The sequence below is a fragment of the Loxodonta africana genome, chromosome 12, assembly GCF_030014295.1.
Source record: "Loxodonta africana isolate mLoxAfr1 chromosome 12, mLoxAfr1.hap2, whole genome shotgun sequence".
NCBI lineage: Eukaryota > Metazoa > Chordata > Mammalia > Proboscidea > Elephantidae > Loxodonta > Loxodonta africana.
The window spans coordinates 42,392,156-42,401,892 of NC_087353.1; positions in this window are offsets into that span (position 1 = coordinate 42,392,156).

Genomic DNA, 9,737 nt, shown 5'->3' on the forward strand with positions numbered 1-9,737 from the left:
AGCCCCAGGACGTTAGTACAGGCCCTCACGGAGCTACTGGCACCCTTCACTCCTCTGTCCATTCTCACTCCTGGGACACAAGCTCTTACAAAACTGTGACAGGGACCAATACCCTGAGGCACCAGTAGGTCCAGCCTTTCCTCTCTCCCTAGCCTTCAACAGGAGGATTATGAGCTGCTCGTGTCTGGATTAAGGTGATGGGCAAGATGGAATGTTGATTGAAAGCTAACAGGGAAAATTAATTTACATAAGAAAAGGCATGACACTATTCTCTGAGAGAATTGACTAGGTGCAGCTTCTGGGTGAGAAAAATGGCCCCTTCTTCAAGAAACTTTACTTACATTATTTTTAGGCATTTGGAGTTAAATTTATGTTTCTATTGAATAGGACACTGCGTGAAGATGGGCATTAATAAGGGAGAAAAAAGACTCAGGTTTATGCAAGTTGCCAGTGTCAGTTGGCATCACGTTGATTGACTCATGGCACTCCGTGTGTGTCACAGCAGAACTATGCTCTATAGGGTTTTCAATGGCTGGTTTTTCAGAAATAGATCCCCAGGGCTTTCTTCTGAGATGTCTCATGTGAAATCAGACCTCCAAACTTTCAGTTAGCAGAGGAACGTGTTAACCACTTGCACCTCCCAGGGACTCCTTATTCAAGTTACATTCTGAGAGAGGAGAGTGATTTGGATAGGAAAACCCAAAATGATGATTTACTGTGGGGTATTCTGAATTCTGTGATCTTAGAATAGGACCGTGAGCGAGAGGCTTGTGGGAAGCAATATTATCAGGTGGGAGCTCTTCTATTGGATTTCCAGATGAAGCTGAGGTTTCTTTTGGGGTGATTTCATGTGACGTGCACACCCCAATGCTGGAGTCAAGTGACACCAAACTTTAATTTCTTCTTTTAGTTTAGTGTGAAAACAGACTCGGTTGTTAACATACAGAATTTTTCTGTGGGTTCTTGCTGCTAAAGTGCCAAACTGATGTTCTAATGCCTTTTGACAAGTCTCCCAGCTGTGTGACTCAGCTCTAGCCTCATGGACCCTTTGCAGGCTCTCCCTCCCTCAGGGGTGCAGGTGTGTCCCGCCTCTGTTAGAGGCCAGGAAACTAACCACAATCTCCTGGCTATGAGACTAGGCTCCTGCCTTGGAGGCAAAACAGGGTGAAACACAGGCAGGCAAAATCCCAAACCACAGAAGCTCAAGTTAGGTCATCTTTGTGAACAAGACAACTTCATGTCTCTCTAGGTCAGCGAAAAGAAACACAGACCCATCAAAACAACTTTAAAGGCTGAGAATCTGCATGACTTTGGTACTTAAGGGAGTCCAGGTGGCGCAAACGGTTAAGTGCTGAACTATTAGCTGAAAATTTGGTGGTTGGAACCCACCCAGAGGTGCCTCAAAGACAGCCTGGCAATCTGCTTCTGAAAGATCACAGCCCTGAAAACCCTATGGAGCAGTTTTACTCTGCACACACTGGTTCGCCCTGAGTCAGAATCCACTTGACGGCAAATTTTTTTTTTTTTTTTTAATGCTGGCTTGCCATTTTTTTGCCATTAGATGCTATTCCAAAGCATTACAGTAAGCTAGTTAGGGATTCCTTTTCACAAGCCAACAAAGGCATTATGATACATTCACACCAGTTTATAGTAGCCAAGTTGAGTAGCAAATAAGTACGGGCTGTCTCCGGGGTTATTACAGACAACTCTACTTGCCCTTTAAACGTTATGTAAATACCCTTACTTTGAAACAATCGAACCAACCCCCACTCGCAACAAAGTCTTCATCATAATCACTTTCACTTGCTGCATGTGCAACTTCTAAATCATTGAAAAGTCTTTGAGGTTTTTATTGCACTAAAGTAAGGGTAAATAAGAACCATATGTACCTGTTCCGACTTACCATTTCACCTGCATTAGAATGATCAGAAAAATGGAAAACAGGTATTGGTGACGTGTTGAGAAACTGGAACCCCAATCCATTGCTGGTGGGAACGTAAAATGGCGCAGCCACTGTGCAAAACAGTTTGGCAGCTCCTCAAAAAGTTGAACATAGAACTATCATATGACTCAGCAACCCTGATCCTAGGTGTACACCCAGAAGATGTGAAGGCAGGAAGGCAAATAGAAACCTGTACACCAATGTTCATTGCAGCACTTTTCACAATAACCAAAATGTGGAAACAACTGAAATGTCCATCAACAGACGAATAGATAGACAAAACATGGTAAATACATCCAATGGAATATTGCCCAGCTATAAAGAGAAATGGAGTCCTGATGTGTGTCGCAATGTGGATGAACCTTGAAAACATTACGCTGAGCAAAATACGTCAATCACAAATACTGTATGACCTCACTTATATTAAATAAGCAAATGTATAGAATACATAGGATCTTCTTAAAGTGCAGATTCTGATTTAGTAGGTCTGGGGTGGAGCCTGAAATTCTGCACTTCTAGCGAGCTCCCAAATGATACTAGGAATGCCGCCTGGATTACACTTTGGGTAGCAAGAATGTACAGCCCGCAGCTGCAGCAGCTTCATCACCTGGGAACTTGTTAGAAATGCAGAATCTCAGGCCTCGTTCCATTCCTGCTGGCTCAGAATCAGCACTTGAACAAGATCCCCAGGTGTTGAGAAATACTGACATTGAACCAGTACCATTCACTGTTGAGTCGATTCTGACTTATGGTGACCCCACATGTGCAGAGTAGACCTGCATTCCATAGGGTTTTCAAGGCTGTGACCTTTTGGAAGTAAATTGCCAGGCCTTTCTTCTGAGGTACCTCTGAGTGGGTTTGAACCAACAACTGTTCAGTTAGTAGTTGTGCACTTAACTGTTTGTGTCACCAAGGGACTCCTTGATATAGAACCAAACCACAACCAAACCCATTGCTGTTGAGTCGATTCCAACTCATAGCAACCCTATAGGACAGAGTAGAACTGCCCCATAGGGTTTCTGAGGCTGTAAATCTTTATTAGAGTAGACTGCCACATCTTTCTCCCATAGTGGGTTTGGACTTCCAACCTTTTGGTTAGTAGCTGAGCGCGTAACCCAGTGTGTCACCAGAGCTCCTCTGATATAGAACCAAAACCAAACCCATTGCCCTGGAGTTGATTTGACTCACGGCGACCCTATAGGACAGAGTAGAATGGCCCTATAGGGCTTTCAAGGAGCAGCTGGTGGATTCAAACTGCTGACCCTTTGGTTAGGAGCCAAGCTCTTAACACTGTGCCACCAAGGCTCCTGATGCAGAGCAGTGATTCCCTAAAACACTTGCATCATCAGAAGCACCAGGTGAGCATAATAAAGTGCCCCTGGCCACCTCTACCCCCTACCCACAGAATCATGTTATCTGCAGGTGAGTACTCCAGGTTGATGGGTACTGGTTCTGAAAACCTGACAGAGCATTTCAGGAAGATGCTTGCTGAGGCTCATAGGACTTTGCAATGGAAGCAGCCTTAGAGATGATCTGATGATAATCATCTTGAGATTGATAGGCGCCTCTGAATTTACCATCACACAAGTTCCAGATAAGAAGCTGAGGGGCAGGTTCTCACCCAGGGTCACAGGGCTAGTCAGCGGCACAGCCAGTTCCCCTGCACTGCTCAGGCTCCTCTTCCTCCACAGCTGTCTCCCCTGCTGCTGTGATGCAGCCGCGCCTCCTACCCACCCCAGGAATGCCTCTCCTTGACCACCACCCAGATCTTTTCCTCCTCCACCCTCGAGCTTCATCCTAATACCTCTAAACCTCCACACCCTTCACAGTTGCTTTACTTGGGCACCCACAGATGCCATCCTCTCCCAACCCATGTCACCGGACAGCCAAACCACATGCTTAATTGGTTGACTTTCCCCAAAGACTGCTTCTGTCAGCCTCTTGAAGATATTGGCAGCTCTTCTTGGGGCAGGTGTAGTATGTGGGTGGGAAGGGTGTTGTCTGCTGGACTTCCATCCACCTTTCTGGAAGGCTTCCTGCGTTCTGCCCCTGTTTCAGAGCCCCTTTTTAGCTAAGTATTCTGCAGTCATCTGGAATATAAGTGGGTGTCTCTCTTCTTTGTTTACAGCTTCAAGACTTCCTTATTCGTTCAAATTGGCCACTTTTCTCCCTCCCCTCCCTACCCAGGTAGGTGCTGCTCACTGCGCATAGTGAGTTAGACACATCTGAAGCCTGCGGTCTAAGGCCAGGGCCTTAAGCGTAAGGACTCTCTAACCCTAAAAACCCATTGCTGTCAAGTCAATTTGGACTCATAGCAACCCTAATAGGACAGAATAGAACTGCCCTGTAGGGTTTCCAAGGAGCTGACCTTTTGGTTAGCAGCCATAGCTTTCAACCACTATGCCACCAGGGCTCCAACGACTCTCTAGCCCAGTACTTTTCAGTCTTGGCTGCACATTAGAATCTAATGGGGAGTCTTAAAAAGTCCCGATGCCCAGGCTGTTCCCCAGATCAATTAAATCAGAAACTCTGGAGGTGGGACACAAGCACCAATAGCTTATAAAGCTCCCCAGGTGATTCCAATGTGTAGCCAAAGCTGAGGGCCACTGGAAAGTGCTAGGAATATGGTAGGCCAATGCAATACAGACACTGGGTGTAAAGCCCTGGCTTAGAGTAGATACTCAATAAATGTTCTCTTTCTCTGTCTACTTCCCTGAGCTGAGAATCCAGGTTAAATAGATGTACCCTCTTCTCCCCCTAGCATCCTCCCCTCTCCTGCAAAGGAAGGTGGGGTGGCCCTGCGCCAAGACTATCTCCTCTCCATTTGGGCAACCAGGCTGTCCTAATTATTCTGCTCTTCACGCTAATAAACCACAGAGGGCTCATTATATAAAATCAGGAAAAAAAAAAAAAACTCAGATGGTGAATTACACTATATTAATAAACATTTTAATTAACACTAACTGCCAACAATGTGTTAGGTATAAATAACAGGTGGATGCAGTATGAACTACGGAGGCTAGAAGAGCCATTTTTCAAGATACTACTTCCTTTCTATGCCAAGAACTTCTAGAAACAGTTACTGCACTATCTCTTTTTAAAAGCAAGCTTATTAAAAAACAAAAAAACCAAACCCAGTGCCGTCTAGTCAATTCCGACTCAATTATTAGCAAGCTAATATTAAGAAGTACAGAGTTCCCCTTTGGAGTAATAAAGTTTCGGAGGTAGATAGTGGTGTAGGCTGTAGAACACTGTGAATATAATTAACGCCACTGAATTTATGCTTAAAAATGGTTAAAATGGCAAATTTTACCTTATATATATTTTGCCACAATAAGATTTAAAAAAGTAAGCTTATAAATTCTCTCGAACCTTGGAATTATCAACAATACACAAATACTTACAATTGTTTTTCTTTTTAAATATGAGTAGTTAAAATAACTTTGTATTTATATGGTATCTTTCATCTCAGATACATTCATTCATTTAACAGATATTTGCTAGATATAGAAGGCACTGTTCTAGTCACCAGGGACACAACAGTGGGTGAAAAAGACGAAGTTCCTACCCTTAAGAAGTTTACATTCTGGTGGACAAAGACAGACAACAAGCAAATCAGCAAGTAAACATATAATATCAAATGGTGATAAGTGTTATAGAAAAACATAGGGTAGGGCAAGGAGAATGGGGGAGGTGGTTTGAGGATTGCTATTTTACATAGGGTGACCAGGGAAGGCTTCACTGATGAGTGACATATGAGTGACAGGATTTACCGATGCGTTAGATGTAGGCTGTGAGGGAGAGATGTCAAGCTGACTCCAAGGCTTTTGACTTGAGCAACTGGAAAAACGCAATTGCCACATACTGAGATGGAGGAGGTCTGGATGGGAAGGGGGGTGGCAAGTTTTGGTTGGGGGGGTGGAAAGCAGAATTCTATTTTGGACATGAGATGCCAAGTTGGCAGTTAAATACATGAATCTGGAGTTCAGAGGAGAGGTTGGGATTGGAGACATAAATGGATTCTGTATTCACGGCGAGCCCATGTGTGCACAGTAGAACTGCTCCATACGGTTTATAAGGCTGTAACCTTTTGGGAAACAGACTGCCAGGACTTTCATCCAAGGCATCTCTGGGTGGGTTTGAACTGCCAACCTTTCCGCTAGTAGTCCAGTGTTTAACTTTTTGCACCACCCAGGGACTTCATCTTCAGCCTTAGACTTTTTAAAAACTATGCACCTGAGTGTGATTGCTTAGGAAATAAGGGCGGATAGAGAAGAGAAGAGGCCCAAGGGCTAAGGCAGGTGGGTGGGGTGAAGACAGAGAAAGAGCTGTCAATGAGGTAGGAGGAGAACCAACAGAGTGGATGTCTGGACACCAAGTGAAGAAAATGTTTCAAGGAGTAGAGAGTGAGCAACTGTGTAAAATCTTGCTGATGCCGAGGAAAATGAGGCCTAAGAATTGACAAAGGAATCTGGCAGTGTTGAGGTCACTGGGGGCCCTTACAAGAGCCTTTTCGATGGAGCGGAGGAGGGGGAAGAAAGGAAAGCTTGATGACAGACTCTCAGAGTGAGATACAGGCAGTCCCAGGGTTATGAACCAGATCTGTTCCTAAGTCTGTCTTTAGGTTGAATTTGTAGGTAAGTCGGAATAGGTACATTCAGTTCTTATTTACCATCAGTCAAATGTTTGTCTTAGTACATATTTTACTTTTTTTTTTTTTTTTTTTTAATGAATGTAAAGGAAACCCTGGTGGCGCAGTGGCTCAGTGCTATAGCTGCTAACCAAAAGGTCGACAGTTTGAATCCATGAGGTACTCCTTGGAAACCCTATGGGGCAGTTCTACTCTGTCCTATAGGGTCACTATGAGTTGAAATCGATACAATGGCAATGGGTTTGGTTTTTGGTTATGCATATAAAGGAGCCCTGGTAGCACAGTGGTTAAGAGCTACAGCTGCTAACTAAAAGACCGGCAGTTCTAATCCAGCAGCTGTTCCTTGGAAATCCTATGGGGCAGTTATACCCTGTCCTATAGGGTCACTATGAATTGGAATTGACTCAATGGCAATGGGTTTATGCATACAAAACACTTAGGAAACACTGTCAAACTATACAATGTTTTCATGAGAATCACAAAGTAGTGCTTTTGTTATTATGAACCATTGTATATATTTAACTCAAATTTTTAATATAATAGGCTTTATGGCAGTCTGTTCTAAAGTATGAGTTGTCTATAAATTGGATGTTCATAACCTAAGGATTGCCTCTTCTCTCTAAAACCTTGATCCTGAATCATTTCTGAAGTGCTGGTTCCTGTCTCTGAAGCAGCCCAAGTTCCTGGTAGTCTTTTGCTCCAGGCTGTTCCTGCTGCTGCTGAGAAGGTGCCTACAGGGCACTCTCCTACCTGGAACAGGCCTCTGCATGGGCAGGCAGTGTGGGAAAGAAGCTGCCACAGCAGGAAATTTAACAGGAGGCACCAGGGTCCTGTGGGTGGGGTTTGAAACACCACATTGGAATCCAGAGCACTAGGGCTGGAAGAGAATGTGGCCATTCCATAACCCAGTGCTTCTCCAACTGAGCCCAGGGCTCCGCAGACAACCATTAGGAACTGCAGCTTTGGATATTTCTCATTTTGAGATTTTGAGAGAGATTTCATATGAATGAAGATTCTATGGCTTAAAATAAACCTTGAAATTCACCAATCTAGTCCAATGGTTGTACAGCTGAATCACTTTCAAAAAAGTTTTCTAACCAATGTTGCTAATTTGTACAAATAAAAAATGTGGAAATTGGAAATGTTTTGCTATACATACATTTTACCACAATACAAAAAAATTTAGTTATAAAAAAAAAGTCTTCAGAGTCCAGAAAGTGGCTTATCCCCACAAAAAGGGACCAGAACATCTTTGAGAAATAGCTAATTCCAGATCCGAGGCAGGAGAAGTACAAGGCATACCTGAGACAGCCATGACAAAGCAAGGAATTGTCAAAGAATGATGATGGTGTGTCAAAAGGACCAGCTCGAAAGAGTTCCCAATGGCCAAATCTGGGAAAATTTAAGCATCAAAAAGAATAATGACCATGAATGATTATAAAACAAGGAATAAATAAAAATCCATTATAGTGCTACTAAAAAAGAAAGAATAAAAAAGAGAAAATTAAAGAAAACCTTTCCGACACCATTGGAAGTGATTCTTACATCAGTTCTTCACTCTGAATGTTGCCAATTAAAGAGCAAAACTTAACATTTACTTTGCCTTTTTACAAGGACCCCTAGTTCAGCCTGACTTGTTGATGGAAAGTTCTTTACAGAAGAAAGCCAGCTAATAAATGAAAAGATGACAGAAATTAGAAAATCACCACTGTGTACCCCCAAATGTCAAGCAAGGATTCTCAATAGATGATAAAACCATGGGGTGAAAGGTTGTTGGGGAACAGGATATTCTCATAGTGACAAAGTGTCAGCCCTCAAAAAATAGCAAAGAGAAAAAAAATGTATCTTTAAAATGGAGAGATCTAGAGATCAATGAACTTAGCACTGTTAGTGGAACAACCTGACATTCTTGGCCTCCTGATTTGTTGCAATATGAAGTTTAGATCATCACCTATGATGTCCTCTTGTCAAAAATGTTTTAAGTGGAATCTTCTTGAGTCTTTAGATGTAGCTTCCAAATTTTAGGAAATACAGTGGATAAAACAAATGATGCCAAAAGAAAACAATCAGACAAATCCAGATATGGGATACATCACAGGAAAACTAGCCCAGTCTCTACCAAAAATTAATGTCATGGAAGAAAATGCAAGGCTTTGTTTTAGATTTGAAAGAGATTAAAGATTTATGACAACTAAAGTTAATGCATAAATCTTGGTTGAATACTGTTTTGAAGAAACCTATTATAAAAGACAAATTGAATACAGACTAGTTATTAGGAAACTAAAGAGCCCTAGTGGTGCAGTTGTTAAAGCGCTTGGCTGCTAACCAAAAGGTTGGTGGTTCGAACCCACCAGCCACTCCATGGGAGGTAGATGTGGCAGTCTGCTTCTGTAAAGATTTATAGCCTTGCAAACCCTATGGGGGCAGTTCTACTCTGTCCTATAGGGTTGTTATGAGTTGGAATAGACTCGACGGTAGTGGGTTACTTAAAAAAAAAAAAACAAAACCCAAACCCTTTGCCATCAAGCCGATTTTGGACTCATAGTGACCCTGTAGAACAGAGTAGAACTACCCCACAGGGTTTCCAAGGAGCAGCTGGTGGAGTTGATCTGCTAACATTTTGGTTAGCAGGTGAGCTCTTAACCACAGCAACACCAGGGTTCCAGTGGGTTATTAAAAAAAAAAAAAAGAGTGTTCCCAAGGAGTGGCTGGTGGATTCAAACTGCTGACCTTTAGGTCAGCAGCTGAGCTCTTAACCACTGTGCTACCAGGGCACAAGTGGGTTATTAGGAAGCTATCATTAATTTTCTTAGGAATGAAAATAGTATTCTGGTTATGATTATCTTATTCTTGAGAGTTAGATGCTGAAGTATTTAGTAGTGAAGGGTCATGTCTGCAATTTATTTTCACAGGACTCAGCAAAAAAAAAACCTGCTATATAAAAATATAGATATTATCAATATACATATATGAAACAAATATGGCAGAATGTTAACTTTAGTAGAACTGGATATATAGTTTGCTTATTGTACTATCCTTTCAACTTCCTGATGTTTGAAAATTTTCTTTATAGAAAAAGAACAACAACAACAAAAACGAAACTGTACAGACCCTGAGCCTTAACCTAGAATCTGAATCTTTTAA